Below are 14444 nucleotides of genomic sequence, written 5' to 3' on the forward strand. Positions count from 1 at the left end.
GATGAGATCAAAGGTACAGGTTCAGGCCTAGGGTCTGTGGTGGCCTCTCCCAACTCTGAATGTGCCTTGTTCACTATGCTCTTCTCTTTGCAAACACTGAATCACCCTCTTTCCAAGAACCAGCTCCAAGCCCATTCATATTCTTCCTCAGGGGCTGCTCTGCCCACCCCACTGTCCTGCCTATGCCCATGATATACATCAAGGACCCCTGATACCTGATTGGGTTCCCTGGACCCTGAGCCCTCCATATTCACCTCCATAGCTGCGTCCCTTGTCTCTGCCACCAGATGCTTACTTCCAATAGCCTTGGTCAACTCTTTCCCAGATGTATATTCCACATACAACTGGTCTTAAATACATTTGAGAGACCACAGAATGACACAGTTCCATACCCTTCCGACTCCTTCCCATCTCTCCTCTCCTTAATGGCATATCATTATATTCTGGGCTTGTTGTAATAGAAAAATAATTACTATACCAGGTACATGGCCCTCATCTTTATCTGCTTTGTGTCTGGGGTCATTGCTGGGATCTATAAATAGAGGAAGGGAGGGTGTGGCAGACACAAGATGCAAACTTCTGGTACAAATAATTAATTATACAATATTTTGAAAGAAAAAAACCCCAATGGTTTCTGTTACTTTTGTTTAGTTTCAAATTCTGATTATACAATGAAACCTTATCTAATAAATTCCTTTTAGGAATATTTGGCTTTTACATATTATTAGCTCTTACGAAAATAGCACTTCTAACACATTTAAGAGATATTATAGTCACTTCTTCCTCTTAAGTCACATAAATACCCTCTGTAAATGTCTTTACCTGATGAGTTAGTTGATTTAGAAATTCTTTCTCTATAAATCACTCTAAGCTAAACTTAAGTCAAACCCTTCTCAAAAGTATCACAAACGCTTCAGTCTATACGATTTAACTATATTCCTAAATCCTATTTTCCATCTCTAAGTACTGTCCCTTATGCAACTGAACAGTTTGATGATCTCCTTGATATCAGCCTGTGACATTTTCAGAAAAAAATAAATCTTATTCCATTTTTGCTGCTTTAAGGAGATACAATCCAATTGTTCTTTTTGCCTTCCTTACAATGCACAGAGAAATCTTAAAAGTTCTATCAAGAAAACATTTACTGCATATTTCCAATTCAAATGGAAATAGCTTTCACTTTTGATCTTGTAGAAAAACCAAGGCAAGTGATGAAGTACAATACTTTCTTTGTGTTGGACTAGGCTGCATGACTGTTACAGAATATGTTTGAGCATTTGAGCTAAGAGACCAGAAGAGGCTTTCCAGCCACATGTTTAAAAGAACAGGCAGCAAAAAATGGCTTAAGTCAATTATAACCCTCCTTTCAGAACCATCTTGTGGGACAAATACTACTATTATCCAGATACTTCTATCTAACAGTCAGCCAACTCTCCTCTTAACTGGCTATGTTTTTGAAATCTACTTACTCTTGAGACCGACCATAAAATCAACACACTGACAAAGCAACAGTTTTAAATTCCAAACATGCACAAAACCCAGAACCATAATTACCTCAACTCTAAGCCCACTGGGAAAGTGAAGCATGTGGCCTCCTATGTTTTATTCAGTGCAGGGGACCCTGTCAGTACTTCACAAATGCCAAATAAACTCTCAGAACAACAATCCTCAGATTTGAGGGCCAATGCCCACCTGGGCAGAAATCAAGACAAGGAGAAATCTGTTCCCAAACGGAGTGCACATCCTAGACCTGATGTTCACTTTGTGATAAGTTTTCCATTTTAGCCAGGAGCCACTCAGAGAGGAATGTAAAAACCACTACTCTGTGTGAGCATGGTGCTTCAAAGAGTTGCTGGGTCATGCAAGCTGCAGGCATGGGGTGCTGATTCTGAGTATAAACTGAGACAGAGCTGACTTAAGTCACGACTGGTTAGGTAATTGAAAACTTGTAGATCTAAAGTCCAGGACTAAGGAGGCTACTGAAGAAAAGTCAGTCCTTAATTGCCCCCAACGATCTCAGAAAGAAGAAATGCTTTAACCCTGAGTCAAATAGAGAAATCGATTTTTTAAATAGGTCTTCATACCAGAGACATTATTTTGAAAGTTCTAAAAACAAGTTGGGAGTTGTTGAAACTAAAAACACCATCAAATCTATACAGCAGTGATCAGGCTCTTTTTACATGGGTGGACTTCAAGAATCGTAACAAGCCAGTGAGTTTATAACTGAATATCAGTTAAGTAACTATTCACACAAATGTATTTTATAATTTTTAAAAATATTTCAACAAATAAGTATCAATTTCCTACCATGCACTAAGCACTATGTTAAACGCGCTGTGTATACTGTAGCGAACAAAAAGAAAAATGTGGACTTCATCTTCATGGAGCTTCCAGCATCACGGGGAAGAGACATTATCAAACAAGATTTTAGGGAATTATTCAGTAGGATGATTTAACAAATGATTCCTCCAGGCCCTGGAAAGGCAACGTGTTGAAAAGTTGACTTCTGGGCCCAATGTGCTTTCCTTGGTGTACTTTAGTCCAGTGGGGATTGAAAGGAGGAATGGATGTCTATAGTGCTAGGGTGCCTCTGCCATAAGAAAGCCCTGTTTAGGCATGTGGTGACTTGAGTCATGGAAGTAGTGGCCCAGTCTCCTTATCAACCTCTTAAATGAAAAGACAGCACCTAGTGGAAACGCTGCTGACAGAAATTGCCAGGGCGAAAAACACATGGCAAGTCCTCTGTGGTTCTGGTGGCCCAACTACACACATCTGGCTTCCTGGGAAGGCTCTGATTGCAAATAAGAGGTTGGATCATGGTTTTAGGAACTCTACCTCTACCACAGGATCAAAGGTACAGAAAGCAACTATCAGCTGTTTCCTAGCAGCCTGTCCAGATTGTATGTTAATGAGCTGAGCACTGAGCTTCCAATTACGGAACTACTTCCAGAACTACAGTTTCAAATGGAGTCCTTGTGATAGGTGCACTTATTGGTGATCTCAGTTGAGAGACTAGAAGTTTGACTACCTCTGAATCACAGGCTACTAAATAATGATGATACCGGAATTTTCTCTACCATGCCACACATTAAAGGAAAAGATGCATTATTTCTTACTACAATGCTATGGCCACGTATGATTCTGAATCACAATTTTTTCACAAGGTATCCATTTTAAAATAATGGAACAATGAAAAACAATTCAAAAGTAGTGGCTCTTATTTTAAACATAATACTGAAATTTTAATCAATTATCTTTACAACTACAATTGCCATATATAATATGCAGCCTTTTGGTGTGTTAATGTATATTCACGTTTGTATGTGGGTGCTGAAATATATGTATGTGAGTGTCCATCAGTGGATTTAACGTTGTTATATAGTGAGAAAAATTCTGGGGTAACTGTTCCCAACGTTAAACAACTGGAATAAGAATGTGCTACATAATAAACTAAGTGTTGCCATTTTCTACAATCACTCACACAGAGGTTTTTGATTCACTGCAGTTTCTGAATTACTCAGAAAAATGACAGTTAATTATCTCTAACACCTATGCAGGAACAGCTGGGGGAAAGAAAGGGACTATGAAATTAGCACTCTGTGACTGAGTTAAATATATCATTTAGTTCAATAGAATTGACTATCATAAGTAAACTCAGGTTATGAAGAATTAATTTCTTTTTTATGCCAAAATGCCTTTGTTTGATCCATCAATTCCTAATGCACCCTGACTTTTTTGACTCTATTCCTGAAAAGGGTCCACTGCCAAAAGCTGAACGGCAAGTAGGCCTTTCCAACACAGTTTTATGAATAAACCAGAACACGCCACAACCACTTATCTCTATGACTGTAGAAATGGTTTTTCATTGTATTCTAGTAACTTGATGGAACAATGTGCTTATTTTTAACCCCCTCCCATGGGGGAATATTCACTTTTTGAGAGGTTAAGAAAATAATGTTTCTAAATAGTAGTGTACAAATAAACTGATGTTTGGTTGAAAATATTTGTGTTGTGTGTTAAACAACCGTAAAGTACCAAAACAAATAGCAGGTTATAAATTACTTGATACAGCTTCCTACATTTATAGGAAATTCTGCTATAGAATCAGCAACTTTACTGTGGAGCTACACAGTCATGCACTTCTCCACGTATTCATTCAACCGATATTTATGGAGTATATACCACGTACATGACACCATGATAGGTTCTGGGGATGCAGAGCTGCGATAAAGACAGACATGACTGATGTGCGTGCATAAATTTTACATTTCCTTCCAGAGAATATTTCCAGTCCCTGTCATCATCTGAGTTTTCTAGTAAAGTGGTTAAAATTGGAGGATAAGGCACGCACACCCATCCCTAAATGTGGGAAGCACAGCAAATATCCAAAATTATATCTGTAATAAAATGACAGATTGTATAAGAAACTTACACTGAGTACATTATGTTAAACAATCAATGAAATAACATAATATTTGAAAACATTTTAATCAAGCCATTCTTGTGTGCGTGTGTGCGTGTGTGAATGTGTGTGTGTGTGTGTGTGAAAAACCTTAGTAAACTTGCCAGGTTATGTAACCATCATCACGATTCTGTTTAGAACATTTCCACTGCCCCATTATGATCCCTGTGCCATTTACAGTTAATTCCTGTCTCTACCCACAGCCCCAGGCAATTACTAATCTGCCTTCTGTCTCTCTGGCTTTTCTAGACATTTTGTATAATTGGAATAGTACAATATGTGGTTTTTTTGTGTCTGGTCAACCCAATCTTTTAAAACATAGCTATTTTAAGTCTTTACTAAATTAGATTATTTAACAATTCACTCATGTACCTTATAACTCTGGGAACTCTCACTAGGCATAATTGGAAGGCTCAAGATTTCAAGTTTACATGTTAAGAAACAAAACGGTCCAGGCAGATCTTTTGTTTGGATGACCAATTCATAGAAACTGGAGATAAACACAGTTGTTGCTGCATATATTTATAAAGTGATTGAGTGTCTCAGCAATCTGCTTAGTGATGACCAGTGAATTATATATTTCACAACCAAATTCATTGTTGAATGCAGTCCCAGAATCTCATTAGATCACGTCTGAGTATAATTTGAGAAGGAAAATCTGAAAATCTTGAACTATCTTTCATGAAATTTAGTACATGCTTTTACCTATCAGTAATATGCTATCAGATTCATTTCATTCCAATTCAATATAGGTTTATTGAGCACCTATCATGTGGTAAGCAAAATATTTTGTGCTAAAGATATAGATGAATAAGATGGTCAGAGAAAAAATAAAGGTGAATAGGTAAAAAGATTCAATTGCATATAGTTTTAAACTAGTTCCTTTATATTTTTCTATTTTTTGAGCACACACTAATGAAAGCCAGAAGAAATGAAGACTTTTTCCCTTATAATTTTTCTTGCACAAAAGGAATCAAAGCTCCACAGGAGGTTTTTATTGGTAAAATCCTGATATTAGGGATATTTTTAATCCTCCAGTCTAAATAGACAAGTTAGTAACCACAAATCCAAGGTGAAAAGTGGCCTGATTAGTAAAGGTATAGAAGGTTTTAGGCAGGTCCAGCAAAGTGTAATAAAGACAGCCTGAAGAGTAGCAAGTGAGACTAATGTAACTAGATGATCTTTAACCATGTAAAGCACTGGACAGGGAAACCCAGAATAAATAAGGAATTAAGGGCCATTAAAATGAGAATTCCAAATTTAAAAGACTATAAGAGAAAACAAAACAGACCCCACATACTTCACACTATAAGACAAGTGAAGAGAAGTTTCTTTCAGTACAATTACTGTTTTTGTAGTAGTTAGGAGATATATTAAATTTATGAGTTACACAAATTAACGAGTCTAAAGATATCCATAGCAGTGACGAAGACAGGAGGAAAAGGGAATTAAAAACATCATAGTATCATATGGTTGTCCCCAAATAACCAGAAAAGCAGTTTATGGCAAAAACTATAGGCAAAGGTAGGCAAAAACTCTACGACAGTACTCAACAGAGGCAGCTTCTGTAATAGGCCAGACTGAAGTTCTCAGAGTCTTTTTCTTTAAAAATTCAAAAAAAGTCATTAGGTCTAATCCAATTCTTATATATAACTTCTAATTCAGAGACAGAGTCCCTAGGTTCTCCCAGCGTGAGAAATTGTCCTTATCACTAGTTGCCACCGGTAAGCCAAGCTGGGGGCGGGGCTGCTGACCACTGTACTTCCCCAGTTCTTATGGATCTTCGTACCTTGCCTCCAAACCCTCAGATTCAAGAAGTACTTTTCTAAGTTGAGAAACTAAAGAGCTGTCTGATTTATCTGTTGTTCTGATTTAGAAGGCCAGATTCACTCTCTGTAAATATAAATTCGTTCATAGAAGCATATGTCCTCCAGTTTGGGGGAGAGTTCTCTTTGTAGGACACCATTTTAGTTGACCCCTTGTTTGGTAAAGAAATGAAATACCTTGCACTTTGAAGAACCAGGTCTTCACATTGGTCAGATCATACATCTTGCCCTTGAATGTGGGATGAAAAAACGTATTTCAGCCTCCTCACTCTCATCTAGAGAAACTGTAAGAAAAAATAGTAGAGAGCCCATGAGAAGAAGAAGAATGTGATTCAATCATATATTCAATCTGTTCACTTATGTAGTCATGTATGAATGCATATAACAAATATTCACCAAATGTGGATTCCATAAATAAAGTCAAGCTTAATCCTTTATCCCCTAGGAATGGCTAAATTCTCCAAGTTGCTCCTCCAAATAGTGATATGATGCAGCTGAGGATGCAGAGAGCACGTCCCAGGCTTCTCCTGAAACTGCAGGTATCTGGTAACCTTAAATGTAGAAATAACACTATATCAAAACTTAACAAGAGGGCTTCCCTGGTGGCGCAGTGGTTGGGAGTCCGCCTGCCGATGCAGGGGACATGGGTTCGTGCCCCAGTCCGGGAGGATCCCACATGCCGCGGAGCGGCTGGGCCCATCAGCCATGGCCGCTGGGCCTACGCGTCCGGAGCCTGTGCTCCTCAATGGGAGAGGCCACAGCAGTGAGAGGCCCGCATACCACACACACACAAAAAAACTTAACAAGAAACAAGAAGCTCATCTGGATAATACAGACAGTGAAGGTTCCATTTCTCAGGTCTAACCTCAAAGGGTAAATGCTAATTTGGAACGTTTGTGATATCACCCTGAGAAAGAAAAAACCCAAAACGGTCTTTCACAGCCTGCCTTTTGGCTAACTTACCCATCATTTTAATCATCAGATTTCCCACAAGCTTTAATCCATATACAATATACTTTATGAAAATGTAATTTTGCAAAACATTTTCTAGCCTCCATCCTGAAGATGTGGAAATAGACAATTGAATCGATCTGTAAAATCTTCTGCAGTTATTCACAACTCACTCATGACACATTAGACATTTCTGAAGTGCAGCTAGGCTTGGCCTCATTTATCTTTGATATTTTCTCATTTTTCTCACAATAATTCAGAAATAAATACATACTTATGGAATATTAGAAAATTGGGTGGAGGTCATTTCCCAAATAGTTATTTGCGTTGAGTCTTTGTTTATAATCTACAAATAGTGGGTTAAAAATTACCATGCTTGTTTTTTAATAAATATTATAAAAATAATATTAACATAGCCATATTACTAAAATGTTTGAAAAGGGAAAACATTCATAAAACATTACCCCCAAACAGCAGCTACCAATATTTTGGAGTATTATCCCTAATCTCTTTATCGGCATATTCCTGAGTATCTGTAGTGTGCACAAAATTTTCATCCTGCTTTTTTTCTTCCCTAACATTAGTTCATAAGCTTTTTTCCATGTTGGTGTATGAAATTTATAACCATCACTTTAATTGTTGAGTAATATGCAGGTAGTTGATGTGTCTTTAATGAACCATTTGATTATCATCAGATACTTTCGTGTTATCAACTTTTGGCAATTATAAATAATGCTTTTCTAACCATCTCTGTTAGTTCTCTTTGACGGATAACCACAGATGGGATTGCTGGATATTAGTATTGGTTGTATAGATATATTGTGAAATTGTTTTCTGAAAAGTTATGCCCCTTGTTAATACCATGAACAGTAGGTAAAAGTACCAACTTTACTGGCATTGGTTATTATTTATATATTTTTGAAATAAATAGGTATAAAATGGTTGTTCAAGGATATCATTATTCATATTTCCCTAATAACCAGTGAGACAGGATATGTTTCTTAATTTTTTCTATATTATTTTTCCTGTTTTATGAACAGGCCAGAAACCCTTTCCTTATTTTGTCAACACGATGTGATATAACTGACAATTTTTGTTTTAATTTCAGCTAACTTACTTGATGGTTGAATATTGTGTGACAATAATTAAACTTTTTGAATTAGACTTCACAATAAAATAATTAGTCTTCTTTTGTTTCATATCATGGCATGATCTTTGAGGGACTCTTTTTTTGAGGTTCATAAAAGACATCGCTTAAAAAAAAAGGCATTGGTTAAAATCCCAGGGTGATGGCCATGTAATATATATTGTGGCCCTTGTGGTTGCTCTACAAGTGACCTGGACTAGCGGTAAAGAACTCATTCAGCCCAGCCCACCACAATACTCATGTATCTGGAAGATGGAATGTGTCCAGATGGACTAAATTTACTTTAAATGATTAACCAACACTTGCCTTTCCATCTACATCTCAGTTGGGTAAAGGTTCAGTTTGAAATAAAACACTGACTTATCTTAATATAAATGATAACCCAGTGCTAACACAACCACAGAGCAAATTGAGTTCCCTAACAATATCTCATAGAAATTCATGATAAAAAGGAAGTTATAAAATTTCAATAGCATGCTGTCATTTCTGATCAAATATTGAAGGGTTACATATCCCCTTTTTCATGTTTTAATTTGTCCATTATTCTCTTTGAAAAATGTGCATAATCCGTAATAAGCTAAGTAACCAAGTTATTAGATTTTGGCCTAAGGAACTGGAGCCAACATGTAATCCTGTGAATTCTGAGGGGCCTCTTTTCCAAACCTGAAATGCTAAACACGTCTAAAAATGTATCCAGTCTAAATGAGCAGTTGGTAAAGCAATCAGCCTTTCACACTGGAACAAGCAACAAACATGTGCAACGACCCTAGCATTTCTCCTTTGATTTATAGCAGTCTTGGAAAGAAGCTTAACAAGATGGCATAGAGCTTCAAGGGCAGTTGCAGTCAATTTATTGTCTGAGTTGTTAAAGATGTTAATTAGATTAGGAATTTGCTGAGGCCCTTTTATTCCTTGCAGAAAGAAGAGTGTTTCTCGTGTTTCTCTTTGAAACTTAGTTTTGTGGCATAAAAACACAGGAAAGAAGAAATCCTACACTCAAGGAAATTGCAGGGTCCCATTGAATTCCATAAAATTGTAAAAATTCCAATAATAACAGTTACAAAATAGCCAAAAAAGTACCAGGCCTGTTTTAAAAATAATACACTCCAACGATGCCTGCATTGTTTGATGTATATAAGACAAGAAGTGGGCAGATCATGGATGGTATGTTTAAGAAGTCTGGGCTCAAGGAATAAAAGTCATATCAGGAAGCAAGTCCAAGTATGCATTGAGACGAAGCAAAGAGTTTTTTCTGGAAAAACAACAGGCAGGGCTTTTTACTCCAGAGCAATAAACATCACTCTGTATGTCACTTTAATGCCCTGGACAAATGTTTTAATAGGGAGCTCTTGCATAGGCAGTGATGAGGGTATTAGATACTTCGCTTTTGACACAATTCCTCTGCAATAGCCCATTCCAGAAATATGTTTTGTCTTAAACAAAAGAAAACATGAAACGGTGCAGTAAATTACTTCCTCGCCTCAAAAAAAACCTCCATATATAGAAAAATCTCTCGGAAATGTAACTGGGAAGGTTAAAAAACAAGAGTGCTAGGTTTAGGTGGAATATTAGGATAATTATTTAATAGTAATATCAGTAAAGATTAATATAAAAATTGTCAAGATCCATGGTTCAAGGCAATTTTCATAAAATTATTCTAGGTAAAGTGTGAAACAGAAATATGCATATATAAAGTTCACAATGGTGCTCAGAAAACAAGTACATAAGGCAATAGCAAAGTTAAATATTTTAAGCATGTAAAATCCAGGCAAGCTCATCCTTAGGAAAAAGAGGTTGGATACTTATTCAAAGGTGAGAGTGCTTCAAACAAGATACTTATATTCTAACTACAATTGTAACTGATATTTTGGGAAGAGGGATTTAGATTTTGCAAACCAGCTTTTTGGCCTGTCCATGGGATAATTCTTGGTCATTTAAAAGGATCTGATGGACAGAAATAGAGACACAGATGTAGAGAACAAACATACAGGCACCAAGAGTGGAAACCGGCAGGGGGGTGGTGGTGGTGTGATGAACTGGGAGACTGGGACTGACATATATCCACTAATATGTATAAAATGGATAACTAATAAGAACTTGCTGTATAAAAATATAAATAAAGTAAAATTCAAAAAAATAAAATAAAATAAATAAAAGGATTTGAGTGAGCCACTTGTACGGTGTAGTCTTGGATTTTCTACCCTCCACCTCTACTTCTGCCACCTCCCTGGCAGATCATGGAAAGACGGTAGGGTGAAGCTGAGACTCAAGTTGGCTTCAAAGAGGTCCTAAGCACTGGGAAGATGCTAAAGCTGATTTAAACTGTGGCTCTCATTAAGTATTTAGAATTTATTTAAATAGCTCCAAAATGGCGCGTTTGGAGGGGATTACTTTTAAATAAAGCTAAAATGTTTTCCAGCAATTCCATTACATGGATGGTGTTATGGACTGAATGAATGTTTGTGTCCCCCTTAAATTCATATGTTGAAGCCCTAAACTCCAAGATGACTGTATTTGAAGATGGGGCCTTTAAAGAAGCAATTAAAGTTAAATGAGGTCATTAGCATGCGGCCTTGATCCTATAGCATTAGTGTTCTTACAAGAAGTGACAGCAGACTCTGTGTGTATGTATACACATGCGCAACACCCCCCGCCCCAAGGAAAAGCCAGTGAGGACAAAGCATAAAAGGCAGCCCTCTATAAGGCAGGAAGAGAGGGCTCACCAAAAATTGAATTTGCTGGCACCTTGATCATGTACTTCCAACCTCTAGAACCGTAAGAAAATAAATTTCTAGTGTTTAAGCCACTCAGTCTGTGGCACTTTGTTATAGTAGCCCAAGCAGACGAATACAGATGGTCTGTATGCAGGACACTGCCACAATATAGCTAAGGATTTTTCTCTATTTTCTTTAAAGACTGTGATACTTGTTTGGGGGAATTTCTAGTGAAAATCATAATTTCTACATGTCTAGTTATTACCTGGCACACTGGTATACCCCAGAGCAGCTACAATTTTAGATCTAAATTTATGATATCCTTCCATCCTGTCATTATTTCTCTATGTTCGTGACATTCCTTTCTGCTGCTTTATTCCCCAGATTTTTGACCTACAGAACTCAGTAAATCTGTAAGTTCTTCAGTTTTGCCTTGAGTTAGTGTGCAATAAGGCAAGATAGTGCATAGACCTTTTCACGCTTTCTAGTAATCTTAAAAAATACCTGAAAGGCATGAAGAGGTTATCATTACATATCATTACATTATTTTCTATGACTACCATAAAATTTACTATATATATACATACATATATATGTATGTGTGTGTGTGTATAAGTTTGGTTAATTTTATGGAGCAGCTTTTGGTTATGTTTTTTATTTAAGTATAAATAATATAATCCATAACTTAAGATCCATATGTATAGTTACTGTAACTGTCTTTGAAACATTTTTCTAGATATAAACCAGAAAGCTCAGATTAAATAGTAATTTTACCCTCAAATATATGCAGTGTTATTTGGAAACAACTGCCAATTTAGGAAGTCATTTTCTTCTTATTTATTTATGCTTAAATTTGAAAATTAGAAGCTAAAGGTATTCAGGATGCAGGAACAAAATTAGTTCATAGTCTACATTTTAAAATATACAAAAAATTAAGTAAATTTAGATATATCTGATCTGAATATGAGTGGTAAGTTTATAAAAAGACTTGTCAGAAAGTAGATGGGCTGGTAGAAAGATGTGATCATGCTTGTTATTTTTTACAGATTTCTTGATGGAAGAAGAAAATGTTTCTCCTTGTATATTTGGGAAGGTCTAATTAGCATTTAAAAAGTCTGAGTAATATACATATCTGTACTGCTTATTCACAATTATGCACCATTGTACATTGTTTGGGTTGTAATGCTTTGAGTACTATTCATTTTCCTAACTGGATTCTATGTTCCCTGAGGGCAGAAACCACAAATTTATGGTTCTCAGTTTCAGCCAAATATTCTTTTCTGCTCAGCTCTTCTTATTCTTGTCTTAGTTAATTTCCTTTCCATTCGCCTCTAGAACTATGTCATTACTTCTCTAATCTCAAATCCTCTATTCATGCTTGCCTACCTTAACCATCAACAGATATCTTGTCTCCTACTTCACAGAAAAACTTAGAGGCTATTAGGGAAAATGCCATAAACTTTCTCTTTCTATTCTTCACTGTAAAGATAAATAAAATTTAAAAGTAGCAGACAAAATTAAATTAAGTTTGGAAATACTGATAATCACACAATATTTCAGAATAAGTGTCAATAAAGAAGACAAATTCTGGAAAGACTGCCAAAAGGAGAACAGATTACATAAAGAAATAGAATATAACAGAAGATAAACTAATAGAAGGCAAATCATAAAATTCCAGGTTACCAAATATGGATGATTCTGAAAAACAATGCAAATAGGTTAGAAACATCAATCCACTGTATGGGGAAAGAGAACTTTCCAGATCACAAAAAGATCTAATTTGGGAGCCCTACAAATGGCAAAACTGTTCAAGGAAAACCAACGTACTGAGTTCAACAGCGCATGCATACACACATACACATTGTAAAAATATTAAATTTCAAGATTAAAGAATTCTGCTAGCACCCAGAAGGAAGAAAAGAGGTAACTTTCTAAGAAGCAAAACCAAACCAGTCTCATATTTCTGCTTTTCGACAATAAAAAGTCCATGAGGCAATGAAAAAATATCTTTAAAGATTTGACAGTGAAGAGGATTATAACCCAATGATTTTATTGTATTATAAAGACATCCTCAGATTTACAAGGTTTGGGGAAATGCACTAATATAGTCCTTTTTCCTTCCAAAGCTTTCTATGTGGTCAGATGACTCAATCAAGAGCAGAACCCAAGAACTGGGGAGTTACAGTAGAAATGGACTGACAGTGAAGCCCAAAGCAAGCTAAAGATCAGAAATAAAGTGAAAGGGAGAAATTAAACACTGCCTGAACACTAACTTGTGCCAGAAACTTTCCATTTTTTAAAAAGCCCACATAGATTTTATCTGGTTGCTTAAGCTTATACTATCAATATAAGCTTGAGCTAGTATATATATCCAGATTTGTTAGTGTCCAGAAGGCAGAAGGAAATGAAGTAACTATCTGTGAAAGAGAATTTTATCTGATATCTAAATAATTGTCATCATACCATCAAAATAGAATGCAGGGAGAAAAGAGACATATTGATAGTAGAGAGTTTAGTAGGCATATGTATAGGATTTTCAATTCCAGTTTAAATAAATGAAAAAAAAAGCAAGAAGAAAAAAGAAACGTAAGTCCCAAAACTCTTATAATGTTTGCTCACAAAATAGAGTTAAAATTATTGCTTCCTTTTTACTTCAGTTATATAACTGGGGATTCTGTATGTTTGCATATAATGCTTGTATTATCATTAATAGAATCAAAATCATAGTAAATTTCTGACAAATCAATGCAAAAGAAATAAAACAAGCAGTTCATATATAGTCTACATAGCAAAAGAAAACAAAAAAAAAAAGAAAAGGAAGAGATAAAACATATGGCAACCTGAATGACCTATTTGTGACTGAATTCACTGTAGACTTATAATCCTTATTGTACTTGATATCTCATTCAGAAGTTTGTGCTCTCCTATCTCTTTGGTTGCTTTTTCTCAGCCTTCTTTGCCAACCTTTCTTTTTATACCCAACTATTAAATGATGGAGAACATCAAGACTTGGTCCAAGGTCTTTTTATCACCTTTACCCTCCCCTCTTTAAAAATGTCGTTCTTTTTACCTTACTAGCTGTGTCAATGACCCCTGCTTTTATATCTCTTGTCATACAAACCTGTCTACTGAACAGTTTTGAACTGAAAACTTTCCAGCCCCTCAAACTCAATGTGACACAAACACCACCTTCTATTGCCACCTCCTCAAATCGGGATTCTCCTCCAGTGTTCCTAATTTCATAAAAGTCAATACTATACACTAGTTGCTTAAACAATAACTTGGAATAGATCCTGGACTTCTACCTCTTCTCCAACCCACTCCCTGACCCCCTCAATTCCACC

At 36.1% G+C, this 14444-nt stretch overlaps 1 long non-coding RNA gene across 3 annotated transcripts in view; it reads right to left on the reverse strand.

Annotated features, from left to right (window-relative positions):
- Positions 1-14444, reverse strand: part of LOC307191363 — a 447907-nt gene that overhangs the window by 107857 nt on the left and 325606 nt on the right. For all 3 annotated transcript variants that reach the window (XR_013829721.1, XR_013829722.1, XR_013829723.1), the window contains exon 3: positions 6466-6572. This is a non-coding gene — a long non-coding RNA (uncharacterized lncRNA). The remainder of the gene's footprint in view (positions 1-6465; positions 6573-14444) is intronic.

Source organism: Stenella coeruleoalba, assembly GCF_951394435.1.
Source record: "Stenella coeruleoalba genome assembly, chromosome: 9".
In the NCBI taxonomy this organism is placed as follows: Eukaryota; Metazoa; Chordata; class Mammalia; order Artiodactyla; family Delphinidae; genus Stenella; species Stenella coeruleoalba.